The sequence below is a fragment of the Triticum aestivum genome, chromosome 2A, assembly GCF_018294505.1.
Source record: "Triticum aestivum cultivar Chinese Spring chromosome 2A, IWGSC CS RefSeq v2.1, whole genome shotgun sequence".
Lineage (NCBI taxonomy): Eukaryota > Viridiplantae > Streptophyta > Magnoliopsida > Poales > Poaceae > Triticum > Triticum aestivum.
Window position 1 is genome coordinate 267,361,781 of NC_057797.1, and position 14,515 is coordinate 267,376,295.

Sequence of the window (14,515 nt, forward strand, 5' to 3'; positions counted from 1 at the left end):
GGAGGAGGAGGAGGAGGAGGAGGAGGAGAAGAAGAAGAACAAGAAGAAGAAGAATAAGAAGAAGAAGAAGAAGAAGAAGAAGAAGAAGAAAGAGGAGAGGAGAAGAAGAAGAAGAAGAAGAAGAAAGAGGAGAGGAGAAGAATAATAAGAAGAGAAGAAGAAAAGGAAAAAAGAGACCCCGACCCCCGACACCCTAACACCACACCCCGACCCACACCCCGACCCCGACCCTGACACCCTGACACCCCGACCTCGACACAACACCCCGGCAGGACACCCCGACCCTGACACCCCGACACCCTGACACGACACCCCGACCCAGACCACCGACCATCGACACCCCCACACCTGACACCCCGACCACCGACACCCCGACCCCGACCACCAACACCCCGACCCCGACAGCCCGACACCCTGAGACCCTGATACGTCTCCAATGTATTTCTAACTTTTGATTGCTCCATGCTATTATATTATCTATTTTGGATGTTAATGGGCTTTGTTTTACACTTTTATACCATTTTTGGGACTAACCTACTAACCGGAGGCCCAACCCAAATTGCTGTTTTTTTTGCCTATTTTATGGTTTCGAAGAAAAGGAATATCAAACGGAGTCCAAGCGGAATGAAACCTTTGGGAACGTGATTTTCTCAACAAACGTGATCCGGGAGACTTGGAGTGGCCGTAAAGAAACAAGGGAGGAAGGCACGAGGCAGGGGGCGCGCCTACCCCCTGGGCGCGCCCTCCACCCTCGTGGGCCCTCCGTTGCTCCACTGATGTACTTCTTCCTCCTATATATATCCACGTACCCGCCACACATCCAAGAGCACCACAAAAACCTAATTCCACCGCCGCAACCTCCTGTACTCGAGAGATCCCATCTCGGGGCCTTTTCTGGAGCTCCGCGCGGAGGGGGCATTGATTACGGAGGGCCTCTACAACAACTCCATGGCCTCTCTGGTGATGTCTGAGTAGCTTACTTCAGACCTACGGGTCCATAGTTATTAGCTAGATGGCTTCTTCTCTCTCTTTGGATCTCAATACAAAGTTCTCCTCGATCTTCTTGGAGATCTATTCGATGTAATCTTCTTTTGCGGTGTGTTGGTCGATATCCGATGAATTGTGGGTTTATGATCCAGATTATCTATGAACAATATTTGATTATTCTCTGAATTCTTTTATGTATGAATGGTTTATCTTTGCATGTCTCTTCAAATTATCAGTTTGGTTTGGCCTACTAGATTGATCTTTCTTGCAATGGGAGAAGTGCTTAGCTTTGGGTTCAATCTTGCGGTGTTCGGTCCCAGTGACAGAAAGGGAACCGACACGTATTGTATTGTTGGCATCAAGGATAAAAAGATGGTGTTTATATCATATTGCATGAGTTTATCCCTCTACATCATGTCATCTTCCTTAAAGCATTACTCTGTTCTTATGAACTTAATACTCTAGATGCATGCTGGATAGCGGTCGATGTGTGGAGTAATAGTAGTAGATGCAGAATCGTTTCGGTCTACTTGTCTCAGACGTGATGCCTATATAAATGATTATACCTAGATATTCTCATAAGTATTCGCTTTTCTATCAATTGCTCGACAGTAATTCGTTTACCCACCGCAATACTTATGCTCTTGAGAGAAGCCACTAGTGAAACCTATGGCCCCCGGGTCTATCCTCCATCATATTATATTCCAATACTTAGTTATTTCCTTTGCCGTTTATTTTACTTTGCATCTTTATTTCTCATCATCATAAAAATACCAAAAATATTATCTTATCATATCTATCAGATCTTACTCTCTTAAGTGACCAAGAAGGGCTTCACAACCCCTTTATCGCATTGGTTGCGAGGTTCTTATTTGTTTGTGTAGGTGCCTGGGACTTGAGCGTGATCTCCTACTAGATTGATACCTTGGTTATCAAAAACTGAGGGAAATACTTACACTACTTTGCTGCATCACCCTTTCCTCTTCAAGGGAAACCAACGCAGTGCTCAAGAGGTAGCAAGAAGGATTTCTGGCGTCGTTGCCAGGGAGATTCACGCCAAGTCAAGTGAAGATTCGACTCCCAACAAGGAATCATTTCAGGCGCCATTACCAAGTCAAAACATACCAAGTACCCATCACAAACTCTTATCCCTCGCATTACATTATTTGCCATTTGCATCTCGTTTTCCTCTCCACCACTTCACCCTTGCCGTTTTATTCGCCCTCTCTCTCTCTCTCTCTCCGTTCCCCTTCTCTTTCCCTATTTTCCTCTTTTGCTCGTTTCTTGTTTTATTGTGAGTTGGATTGCTTGCCTTGTCATTATGGATAGTCCTCTATCTTCTCTATTGTCCCCCGAGAATGAAGTTGTTAATTTTAAACAATGGGAGGGAGAAAATCTAAAAGATGCTTGGTATAGATTTTGCAATGCTCAAAATAGATCTATCAAGAATCAATCTAGTTCCATTCTTCTCCGCAATTTTTATGTAGGCACCACTCCTTGGTAAAGATATATTCTTGATACCATTACCGGAGGAAATTTCTTGGGTAGCCATACTGTAACATCCCAAATTTTCAATTTGGAATGTTATACACTAGATCATCTTTGCATATCATATTTTATTGCATTTTGGTTGATCCTAGAAATTCTACGCAACTCAAGGACCCTCTGAGAGAGTTGGGGATTTCGTTATTTTCATATGTGAGTTTTCTAAAATTTTGAAAATAGGATAATTTGATTTTCTTTATTTTATCATCAATTATTTCTATTACAAAAATATGAGAGAGGGAATAAAATGACTTTCCCAAAATAAAGAAATATTGAGGATTTAATAAAAAAATCAAATAAGATTTTATTTTGGTTTATTTGCTATTTTATTTGAATTTAGGAAAAATGTGCGTTTTTCAAAATTGCATTTAGGCCCAAATAAATGTTCATCCTGTGCGGCTTGATTTTAGAAGCCGGGGAAATTTATTTCGGGATTTTTGGAGTCCGTTTAGTATTCCTTTTATTTTTTTTCTGAGCGTAACTATTAAAAAAATCTGAACCGACTTTGGGCCGTAACCGGCCAAGACTCCACCTGGCCGGGGCTTTAAATAGCCGCGCCCCGGGCTGCCTCAGCCAGCCCAGCCGCGCCGCGCCCCCGCGCCCAAACCCTAGCCGCCGCCGCCACGCCGCCGCCGGAGTTCGCCGCTGACGAGGTCAAGCCACTGTTTTTTTAAGAAAACCGTTAGGTTTTCACCGGTTTTTTTGGTTTTTTTAGATTCATTTTTTAGATAGAACGGTTTTTTTTTCGGTTTAGTTATTTAGCGAGCGTTCGCTCATTGGTTCGTTTTAACGAACGCGTTCTTCATTTAGATCCAGTTAACGAATTTTCGTTCGTTAATCTGTTCATCGTTTTCTTTTTCTCGGATTAAATCCATGATTTTTCTGATCGTGATTCCTGATCCTTTTTTGTTTTAGTATAACTTTTCACTCGTTTATCGGAATCAGGCGATTCAACCGCCTGGAGTTTCGTCTCCAAACCCTATTTCCTTTTAACAAACTCAAACGATTTTTTGCCACTGTAAAAATTTCCCTAGATCCATAATAGTAAACGAAGCTTGTTTCTTTTGCAGTTTGTCTTTCGTTGCTTCGTTCGATTTGATTCTTTTTGCCAACCGGAGTTCTTAAGTTGAACTTTCTGGTTAGATCTCTTATTTGAGTTTTACATGTGCATTAGTTGAGTACTTATTGTATGCTTGTTTGTTTGCGATAGTGTAGCCGGAGTGCCCCGCTTGCTACTTTGAATCGCTAGGTTTCACAGATCATCAGCAAGGCAAGTAACACTTTGATCATACTTCCAATTACCCAGTTTTATTGCATTAGATCAACCCTCACACATTGCATGATTAGTACCTATTACCTGTTATTATCAAACCTTTGGTAGTTACTTCTACGTTTGCTTATTATGCCATGCTATGCTAGTAGACGTGGATTGGGTGAGTGAAATCCATGACAGATGTGAGATTATTAAATTAAAATGTTTATCTAAGGTGGGAACTTAAATACACATCTGGGTGGATTGAGGCACCTGGGTATTCCAGCGATTGCCTGTTTTCTTTGGGACCGCCACCCAGACTCAAAGGGATCATGAGGTAATTCATGCTAGAAACTTCCATGTGCAGCCACAAGCCACTATGGGCTCTAGCATAGTTGAGTAAGTCATGCGAACTCTTACAATGGTAGACTAGCAGATGTAGGTGAAAGTAGGTGTAACTGTCTACCCGATCGTAAGGTGCTAGCGCTTCTGAAAGACTATGTCTCGGTCATCCCTTTCTCAAACAACATGTAGTGCGAGAATCCCAACGGAGGAGATCGAGTCTTGTGCGGAAAAGTGCGCAATCCTCTGCAGAGTGTATAAAATAATCATGGTTAGCCGTGTCCCCGGTTATGGACATCTTGACTATCTAGTACCTGGATTATCATGTGAATCTCATCATGTTACTCTAAAATTAATTTTGTTGGGTTTTTGATGATGCTTAATTGGGATTGAGAATGCTGTGAACCATTCTCAATGTTTAACAACTACCATGATAGTGAAATAAAATTTATTCCTTTGCAGTAGGGAAAAATTGGCTTTACGCAAAACTGTAACCATAGAGCTTTCCATCAGCCAAATATGCATGTAGTATAGCCTATTTCTTTCATTGCTCTCTATGTGTTACATTGCTAGGATATTCCATGTGCTGACCGGTTTCGGCCTACAACGTTAATGTTGCAGACTATTCAGACGATGATTAATTAAGGTGCTTTTAGGTCGTGGTTCTATACTTAGTGATGCTGTTGGAGTTGATGGACTCACTTATCTTCCAAGCCTTCCGCTGTTATCGTTATTAGATGGCCTTAAGCTATATTTATTGTAATAAGCTCTCTTTTGAGACACTCGATGTAATAAGTGTGTGATTGCTACTCTGTTATAAATCCTTCAAGTACTATGTGGTGTCAGCATTACTGATCCAGGGATGACACCTGACCACAGAGATTGGATCGTTTGAGGTCTGGTTGCTACAAGATGGTATCAGAGCACACGCTGACTGTAGGACACGACCACTAAGCTAAAAGACCTAGATCACTACTCACTCTCTTCTCATTCTGACTTCTCATCTTTTCTGCTCTTTTAGGATGGCGGATGCAAAGAACAAGTTCACGCAACCGGATGAAGATACACCCTTTGGACGTCACTTGAAGGAAGTCATTAGATACCTGAACATAGGAGTACCAAGCTTCACCGGGACCTACAACGCCACTTTACCGGAAGAAGAGCGCTAGATGATTCAAGTTCAAGTTCCAGGAAGGACGTTCATGCCAGTCACTGAGCCCATAGAGTTTTCCTTTGATGCACCAACCTGGAGTCTAGGAAAGAGCATGGCAGCTCACATCGCCATGGGATGTATTGGAGAAGTTTACCGCAATGATCTCAAGGATACTATCTACCAGATTTGTGGGCGACGAGATGAGCACTGGGAGATGATCAGCACCAGGAAGGATAGATCAATTGCAGCTTTTATCCAGGAGTTAAACCAGCACATTCGACGTCAGGAGAACCAGATGTGTGCCGACATGATAGATCTGAAGAAGGCGAGGACAAGAATCAAGGAACTAGAGGAAGAACTCAAGGCTACACGTGAAGATTATGAAGAGGAAATCAAAGTATTAGTGGGGAAGAATGACGATCTGATCAAGAAGATCGGAATATTTATGGGAGGCCCTACACCAGTAGAAGAAGACGAAGAACCCAATGAGATTCGCCCGAAAGACTACATCATCATCAACGACACCGACTCAGATCCAGATGATAGCGATGATGACTATGTTGACGAAGCAGGAGCAGATATCATGGAGTCTGCAACCGAAGAATATTTCTAGTAGACCACCCCAACAATAGTAGTAGTCCACCATGTAAATATAGTAGTCCGAGCACTTTTGCGATAGTTAGATCGATTGTATGCCCTTGTTTGATTGAATGAAGTGAATTGTTTGCTTTTGCCTCATGTGCATATGGGTAGTGTTTTCTCTCTAGACCCCTCTCTATTCTTAAATCTCATCTTTTCTAAACCCTCAGATGCCTCCGAGATGTGACCCCGGATTTACCTTCCCACCGGAGCTCACTCAGTTGATCCAGCAGCAGAACACATTGATGCAGTTGCTAGTTCAGAATCAGAATCAGGGGAACAACAACAACAACCCACCACCACCACCTGTTGATCACTTAGCCCGTTTTCTTAGGCTGAATCCGCCGGTGTTTTCCAGTAGCACCAAGCCGATAGTAGAAGATGATTGGCTCCGCAAGACAGCTAGGGAGTTGACCACGGCAGGATGCACAGATGCGGAAAAGGTGAAGTTTGCGGCACATCAGCTTGAAGGACCTGCATCATCATGGTGGGAGAATTTCACAGCCACTTTCCCTATCGACACTGTCACGTGGGACCAGTTTCAGCAGGCTTTCCGTATTGCCCATGTTTCAGAAGGAGCTATGGCCATGAAGAAGCGAGAGTTTCGCAACTTGCGCCAAGGAGGAAGGACAGTTGGTCAGTATGTGGAGGACTTTAGTAAGCTAGCACGTTATGCCCCAGATGACGTTGCTATGGATGTAGCTAAGCAGGAGAAGTTTCTGGAAGGACTGAATGATGAGTTGAGCATGCAGTTGATGGTAGCAACCTTCAACAACTACCAGGAGTTGCTAGATCGTGCTCTTATGATTGAAGGGAAGCAGCAGCAAATTGAGAACCGCAAGAGGAAGTATGGACAAGGGAAGTACAATTCTGGAGCTTAGCAGAAGCCACGTTTTACCCCTAGACCGGGAGAACATTTTTAGCATACCCATGGAGGAGGTAGCTCGCACAATCACAATGGAACCAAGAATGGTAATGGGAATGGAGGAAGCAATGGCCAAAATCGCACCAACCCATCAACCCCAGCCAAGAGAGACCTGAGCCAAGTCACTTGCTTTAAGTGCCAGAAGACCAGACATTATGCCAATGAATGTCCTGAATCCTAGAATGTAAATGGCAATGGAAGCTCTGGGAAGAAGCCGAACCCTTTCAACAGGGGACAGGTGAACCACGTTAACATGGAGGAGGTTGAAGAGCAGCCTGATGTAGTAATCGGTAAGTTTTTGGTTAAGTCATTTACTTCACTCGTTCTTTTTGATACTGGTGCATTGCATTCATACATATCAAAGGGATTTGTGGATAAGTATAATCTGCCCACCAAAGTTCTTAGAACACCTATGTTAGTAAGCTCACCAGGAGCGGAGTATATGGCTAGCCAAGGATGTTTTCAAGTGCCATTGAGTATAGGTAGGCATGTGTTTCCCTCGAATTTAATCATTTTGGAATCACAAGGTTTGGATATAATTCTGGGTATGGATTGGCTGTCGATGTATGGAGGAAACATCGATTGCACCAGTAAGTCGATTTTGCTTACCACCCCAGAAGGGAGAAGGATCAAGTATATATCCCAACATGTGCCAAAAGGGACTCAAGTAAATTGTTTAACAGGAGTTGTGCAGGAGAAGTACCAGTGGTGAAGGATTTCCCTGATGTATTTCCAGAGGAGTTGCCAGGCATGCCACCGGATAGAGATATTGAGTTTTTGATTGAGCTTTTGCCAGGCACAGGGCCAATATCAAAGAGACCATATAGGATGCCCGCAAAGGATTTGGTGGAGATAAAGAAGCAGATTAAGGAGTTACTGGATAAAGGATACATTCGCCCAAGTTCTTCGCCTTGGGGATCGCCAGTACTTCTAGTGGAGAAGAAGGATGGATCATTAAGGATGGTTGTTGATTATTGAGGATTGAATGAAGTAACCATCAAGAACAAGTACCCACTGCCAATGATAAATGATCTGTTTGATCGATTGCAAGGAGCTAAGGTATTTTCCAAGATCGATCTGCGATCAGGATACCATCAGTTGAAGATACGAAAACAAGATATACCTAAGACGGCTTTTACCACCAGGTATGGGTTGTACGAGTATACTGTTATGTCATTTGGTCTGATTAACGCACCTGCATATTTTATGAACATGATGAACAAAGTATTCATGCAGTTTTTGGATAAGTTTGTCGTGGTGTTCATTAACGATATCCTGGTATACTCGAAGAATGAAGAGGAGCATAAGGAGCATTTGCGTTTGGTACTTGGTAAGCTCAAAGAACATTAGTTATATGCCAAGTTTAGCAAATGTGAGTTTTGGTTGAAGGAAGTTGGATTTCTCAGACACGTTATATCTGCAGAAGGTATAGCATTAGATCCCACCGAGGTTGATAGTGTGACAAATTGGGAAGCCCCAACAACAGTTGGAGAGATCCGGAGTTTCCTTGGACTCGCAGGATACTACCGGAGATTCATTGAAATTTCTCGAAGATTGCGAAGCCTATGACGGAGTTGTTGAAAAAGGATACCAAGTTCATATGGAGTGAGGAGTGTGAGGCTAGTTTCCAGGAGTTGAAGAAACGTTTGGTTACCTCACCTGTGTTGATTTTGCCAGATCAAACCAAGGATTATGAGGTGTATTGCGACGCTTCACGTCGAGGACTTGGAGCAGTGCTTATGCAGGAAGGAAGAGTTGTTTCATATGCCTCACGACAGCTTAAGCCTCATGAGTTAAATTATGCCACACATGATTTGGAGTTAGCAGCCGTAGTGCATGCGTTGAAAACTTGGAGACACTTTCTCATTGGAAACCATTGTGAAGTGTACACGGATCACAAGAGTTTGAAGTATATTTTCACACAGAATGAGTTGAATCTCAGGCAAAGGAGATGGTTAGAGCTCATCAAGGATTATGATATGAAACTGCATTATCACCCCGGAAAGGCTAACGTAGTAGCTGACGCGTTCAGCCGTAAAAGCCATGTCAACACCTTAATGACGGGAGATTTACCAAGGGATTTAGCCGAAAATCTTCGAGAGCTATGTTTGGAAATAGTTCCAAGAGGCTATGTAGCAGCATTGGAGATTCAGTCTACTTTGATGGATAAGATTAGATAAGCCCAGAAGACTGACAAGGAGATTGCCTCTATAAAGGAGAAAATGAGCAAAGGAAAAGCTAAGGGATTTTGTGAAGATGAGCACGATACCTTATGGTTTGAAGACCGTGTTTATGTGCCTAATGATTCGGAGATCAGGAAGTTAATTCTGCAAGAGGCCCATGATTCACCATATTCGATTCACCCAGGAAATACCAAGATGTATTTGGATTTGAAGGATACCTTGTGGTGGACCGGAATCAAGAAGGATATTGCGGAGTATGTAGCAGTTTGTGATGTATGCCAGAGGGTAGAAGCTGAGCATCAGAAGGCAGCAGGATTGCTACAGCCATTGCCGATACCCGAATGGAAGTGGGATAAGTTAGGCATGGATTTTATTACGGGTTTACCTAGAACTCGTTCAGGCTATGACTAAATCTGGGTTGTAGTCGATCGTTTGGAAAAGGTAGCTCATTTCATTCCAGTGAAGACTACCTATACCAGTGCAAAGTTGGCAAAGATATACATGACCAGAATCGTATGACTGCATGGAGTTCCAAGGAGCATTGTATCAGATTGAGGAACCCAATTTACCTCGAAGTTCTGGAATCAGTTGCATGAAACTTTGGGTACCAGGCTAGAATTCAGCACAACTTTCCATCCGCAGACAGATGGATAGATCGAGAGAGTCAAACAGATTTTGGAGGATATGCTGAGAGCTTGTGCGCTAGATTACGGATCTAGTTGGGACGAGAATTTGCCATATGCAGAGTTCTCTTACAACAACAGCTATCAATCCAGTTTGAAGATGGCCCCTTTCGAAGCCTTGTACGGAAGGAGGTGCAGGACCCCATAGTCGTGGGATGAAGTTGGAGACCGCAAGTTGTTCGGACTAGATCTGATTAAGGAGTCTGAACAGAAAGTGAAATTGATTCGCGATAGGCTCAAGGTAGCTCAATCCAGGCAGAAGAGCTACACATATTCTAAACGCAAGGAGACAGTTTACAAAGTCGGAGACCGAGTTTATCTTTGAGTATCCCCACTTCGAGGAGTTAAGCGCTTTGGAGTTAAGAGAAAGTTAGCGCCACATTTTGTAGGCCCATACAAAGTTTTGGAGCGTATGGGAGAAGTAGCCTATAAGTTGGAATTGCCCGAAGGATTGTCAGGAGTTCACGACGTGTTCCACATTTCCCAGTTGAAGAAGTGCCACGCAGAGATGGCTGATATACCGCTGAGAGATATAGTGCCGCTGGAAGCAATTCAGTTGGACAGTGATTTGACCTATGAGGAGAAGCCAATCAAGATTTTAGAGTATGCCAGTCGAGTCACCCGCAGCAAGGTTATAAAGTTTTGCAAAGTTCAGTGGAGCCACCACACGGAGGATGAAGCCACCTGGGAGCGAGAGGAAGATTTGCTGAAGGACCACCCTCACCTATTTTCTAGCCAACCCGAATCTCGAGGGCGAGATTCATCTTAAGGGGGGTAGGTTTGTAACATCCCAAATTTTCAATTTGGAATGTTATACACTAGATCATCTTTGCATATCATATTTTATTGCATTTTGGTTGATCCTAGAAATTCTACGCAACTCAAGGACCCTCTGAGAGAGTTGGGGATTTCGTTATTTTCATATTTGAGTTTTCTCAAATTTTGAAAATAGGATCATTCGATTTTCTTTATTTTATCTTCAATTATTTCTATTACAAAAATATGAGAGAGGGAATAAAATGACTTTCCCAAAATAAAGAAATATTCAGGATTTAATAAAAAAATCAAATAAGATTTTATTTTGGTTTTATTTGCTATTTTATTTGAATAGGAAAAATGCGCATTTTTCAAAATTGCATTTACGCCCAAATAAATGTTCATCTGTGCGGCTTGATTTTAGAAGCCGGGGAAAATTTATTTCGGAATTTTTGGAGTCCGTTTATTATTCCTTTTGTATTTTTTTCTGAGCGTAACTATTAAAAAGATCTGAACCGACTTTGGGCCGTAACCGGCCAGGACTCCGCCTGGCCGGGGCTTTAAATAGCCGCGCCCCGGGCCGCCTCAGCTAGCCCAGCCGCGTCGCGCCCCGCGCCCAAACCCTAGCCGCCGCTGCCTGTAGCCGCCGCCGCCGCGCCGCCGCCGACGAGGTCAAGCCACCGGTTTTTTTAGAAAACCGTTAGGTTTTCACCAGTTTTTTTCGGTTTTTTTAGATTCGTTTTTTAGATAGAACGGTCTTTTTCTTTCAGTTTAGTTATTTAGCGAGCGTTTGCTCGTTCGTTTGTTTTAACGAACGTGTTCTTCGTTTAGATCCAGTTAACGAACGTCCGTTCGTTAATCTATTCGTCGTTTCTTTTTCTCGAATTAAATCCGCGATTTTTCTGATCGCGATTCCTGATCCGTTTTTCGTTCTAGTATAACTTTTCGCTCGTTTATCGGAATCAGGCGATTCAAGCGCCTGGAGTTTCGTCTCGAAACCCTCTTTCCGTTTAAGCAACTCAAACAAGTTTTTTCCACTGTAAAAATTTCCCTAGATCCAGAATAGTAAACGAAGCTTGTTTCTTTTGTTGTTTGTCTTTCGTTGCTTCGTTCGATTTGATTCTTTTTGCCAACCGGAGTTCTTAAGTTGAACTTTCTGGTTAGATCTCTTATTTGAGTTTTACCTGTGCATTAGTTTAGTACTTATTGTATGCTTGTTTGTTTGCGATTGAGTACCCGGAGTGCGCCGCTTGCTACTTCGAATCGCTAGGTTTCGCGGATCATCAGCAAGGCAAGTAACACTTTGATCATACGTCCAATTACCCAGTTTTATTGCACTAGATCAACCCTCACACATTGCATGATAAGGATCTAATTAAATTGTGGGTTTGGGATGTAGTTGAGGTAGTACCTATTACCTGTTATTATCAGACCTTTGGGAGTTACTTCTACGTTTGCTTATTATGCCATGCTATGCTAGTAGACGTGGATTGGGTGAGTGAAATCCATGACAGATGTGAGATTGTTAAATTAAAAGTTTTACCTAAGGTGGCAACTTAAATACACATCTGGGTGGATTGAGGCACCTAGGTATTCCAGCGATTGCCTGTTTTCTTTTGGACCGCCACCCAGGCTCAAAGGGATAATGAGATTATTCATGCTAGAAACTTCCGTGTGCAGCCACAAGCTACTATGGGCTCTAGCATAGTTGAGTAAGTCGTGCAAACTCTTACAGTGGTAGACTAGCAGATGTAGGGGAAAGTAGGTGTAACGGTCTACCCGGTTGTAAGGTGCTAGCGCTTCTGAAAGACTATGTCTCGATCATCCGTTTCTCAAACAACATGTAGTGCGAGAATCCCAACGGAGGAGATCGAGTCTTGTGTGGAAAAGTGCGCAAACCTCTGCAGAGTGTATAAACTAATCATGGTTAGCCGTGTCCCCGGTTATGGACATCTTGAGTATCTACTACCTGGATTATCATGTGAATCTCATCATGTTACTCTAAAATTAATTTTGTTGGGTTTTTGATGATGCTTAATTGGGATTGAGAATGTTGTCAACCATTCTCAATGTTTAACAACTACCATGATAGTTAAATAAAATTTATTCCTTTGCAGTAGGGAAAAATTGCCTTTACGCAAAACTGTAAGCATAGAGGTTTCCATCAGCCAAATATGCTTGTAGTATAGCATATTTCTTTCGTTGCTCTCTATGTGTTACATTGCCAGCATATTCCATGTGCTGACCCGTTTCGGGCTGCAACGTTAATATTGCAGACTGTTCAGATGACGATTAAGGTGCTTTTAGGTCGTGGTTCTATACTTAGTGATGCTGTTGGAGTTGATGGACTCACTTATCTTCCAAGCCTTCCGCTGTTATCGTTATTAGATGGCCTTAAGCCATATTTATTGTAATAAGCTCTCTTTTGAGACACTCGATGTAATAAGTGTGTGATTGCTACTCTGTTATAAATCCTTCAAGTACTATGTGGTGTCAGCATTACTGATCCAGGGATGACACCTGAGCACAGAGATTGGTCCGTATGAGGTCTGGTCGCTACACATACTTTTGATTCTTATATTGCTATGATAGATTTGTTTGGCCCACCACCTCTTTTGGTTAATGGAACTGTGTTAACTTTGGAACATGTGATGCAAAGGCTTGAAATTATTGAGAATAAAGTTGATACTATAGAGTTGATTGAGAATTTGGATAAAGAGATCCACAACCAAATTACCCAATATGGATCTAAGGTGGGAGTTACTCTGAAATTTTTTAAGGAAAAAGAACCCATAGCTAATGAAAGAATATATCAAGATTCTACTAGAATCGATAAACTTGAGGGAATTATCACCAACTTGGGGTCCGCTTTTTATTCTGTTAAAAATACTCCAAATCATCCTACTAAAATTGCCAAGCTTGTTTATGTTCCTAAAAATAAGGGTGAATCCTCTAGTAAGGAAACTGCGGATTTAAAATCAATAAGTGTTCGTCCCAATCTTTTTTCTATCATTAAGGAACCGTTTGCTACAAATGATTTTCTTGATTTTGTGCCTAGGAGTTTGATAATTAATAAAAAGAAAGAAACTCTAAAGAGTTATAGGTGTCTCATTGAAGAATTACCTACCAAAGATGGCAATACCTAGATCTATCTTCGCTTTTATGGCTAGCTAGGGGCGTTAAACGACAGCGCTTGTTGGGAGGCAACCTAATTTTATTTTTATTCCTTGATTTTTGCTCCTTTTTAGTAATAAATAATTTATCTAGACTCTGTTTTGGTTGTGTTTTGTGTGTTTAATTAGTGTTTGTGCCAAGTAGAACCGTTGGGAAGACTTGGGGAAAGTCTTTTTGATCTTGCTGTAAAAAACAGAAACTTTATTGCTCACGAGAAGCTCTGCCATTTTTATTTGGAAGGTGATATTTAGTTAATTCCTTTTGCAGATGATTAATAGATAAATTCCTCACGTTCAGCAATTTATTTTAGAATTTTTGGGGTTCCGGAACTTGCGCTAGCTATAGATTACTACAGACTTTTTTGTTTCTGATAGATTCTGTTTTTCTTGTGTTGTTTGCTTATTCTGATGAATCTATGGCTAGTAAAAGAGTTTATAAACCATAGAGAAGTTGGAATACAGTAGGTTTAACACCAATATAAATAAAGAATGAGTTTATTACAGTACCTTGAAGTGGTGTTTCATTTTCTATCGCTAACGGAGCTCAGGAGAATTTCTATTTTGAGTTTTGTGTTGTGAAGTTTTCAAGTTTAGGGTAAAGATTTGATGGATTATGGAACAAAGAGTGTCAAGAGACTAATATTGGGGATTCCCATGGCACCCCAAGGTAAAATTCAAGGACACCAAAAATCCTAAGCTTGGGGATGCCTCGGAAGGCATCCCCTCTTTCGTCTTCGTCTATCGGTAACTTTACTTGGACCTATATTTTTATTCATGTGTTTTGCTTGGAGTGTCTTGTATGATTTGAGTCTTTGATTTTTAGTTTACCAAAATCATCCTTGCTGTACACACCTTTTGAGAGAGACTCACATGATTT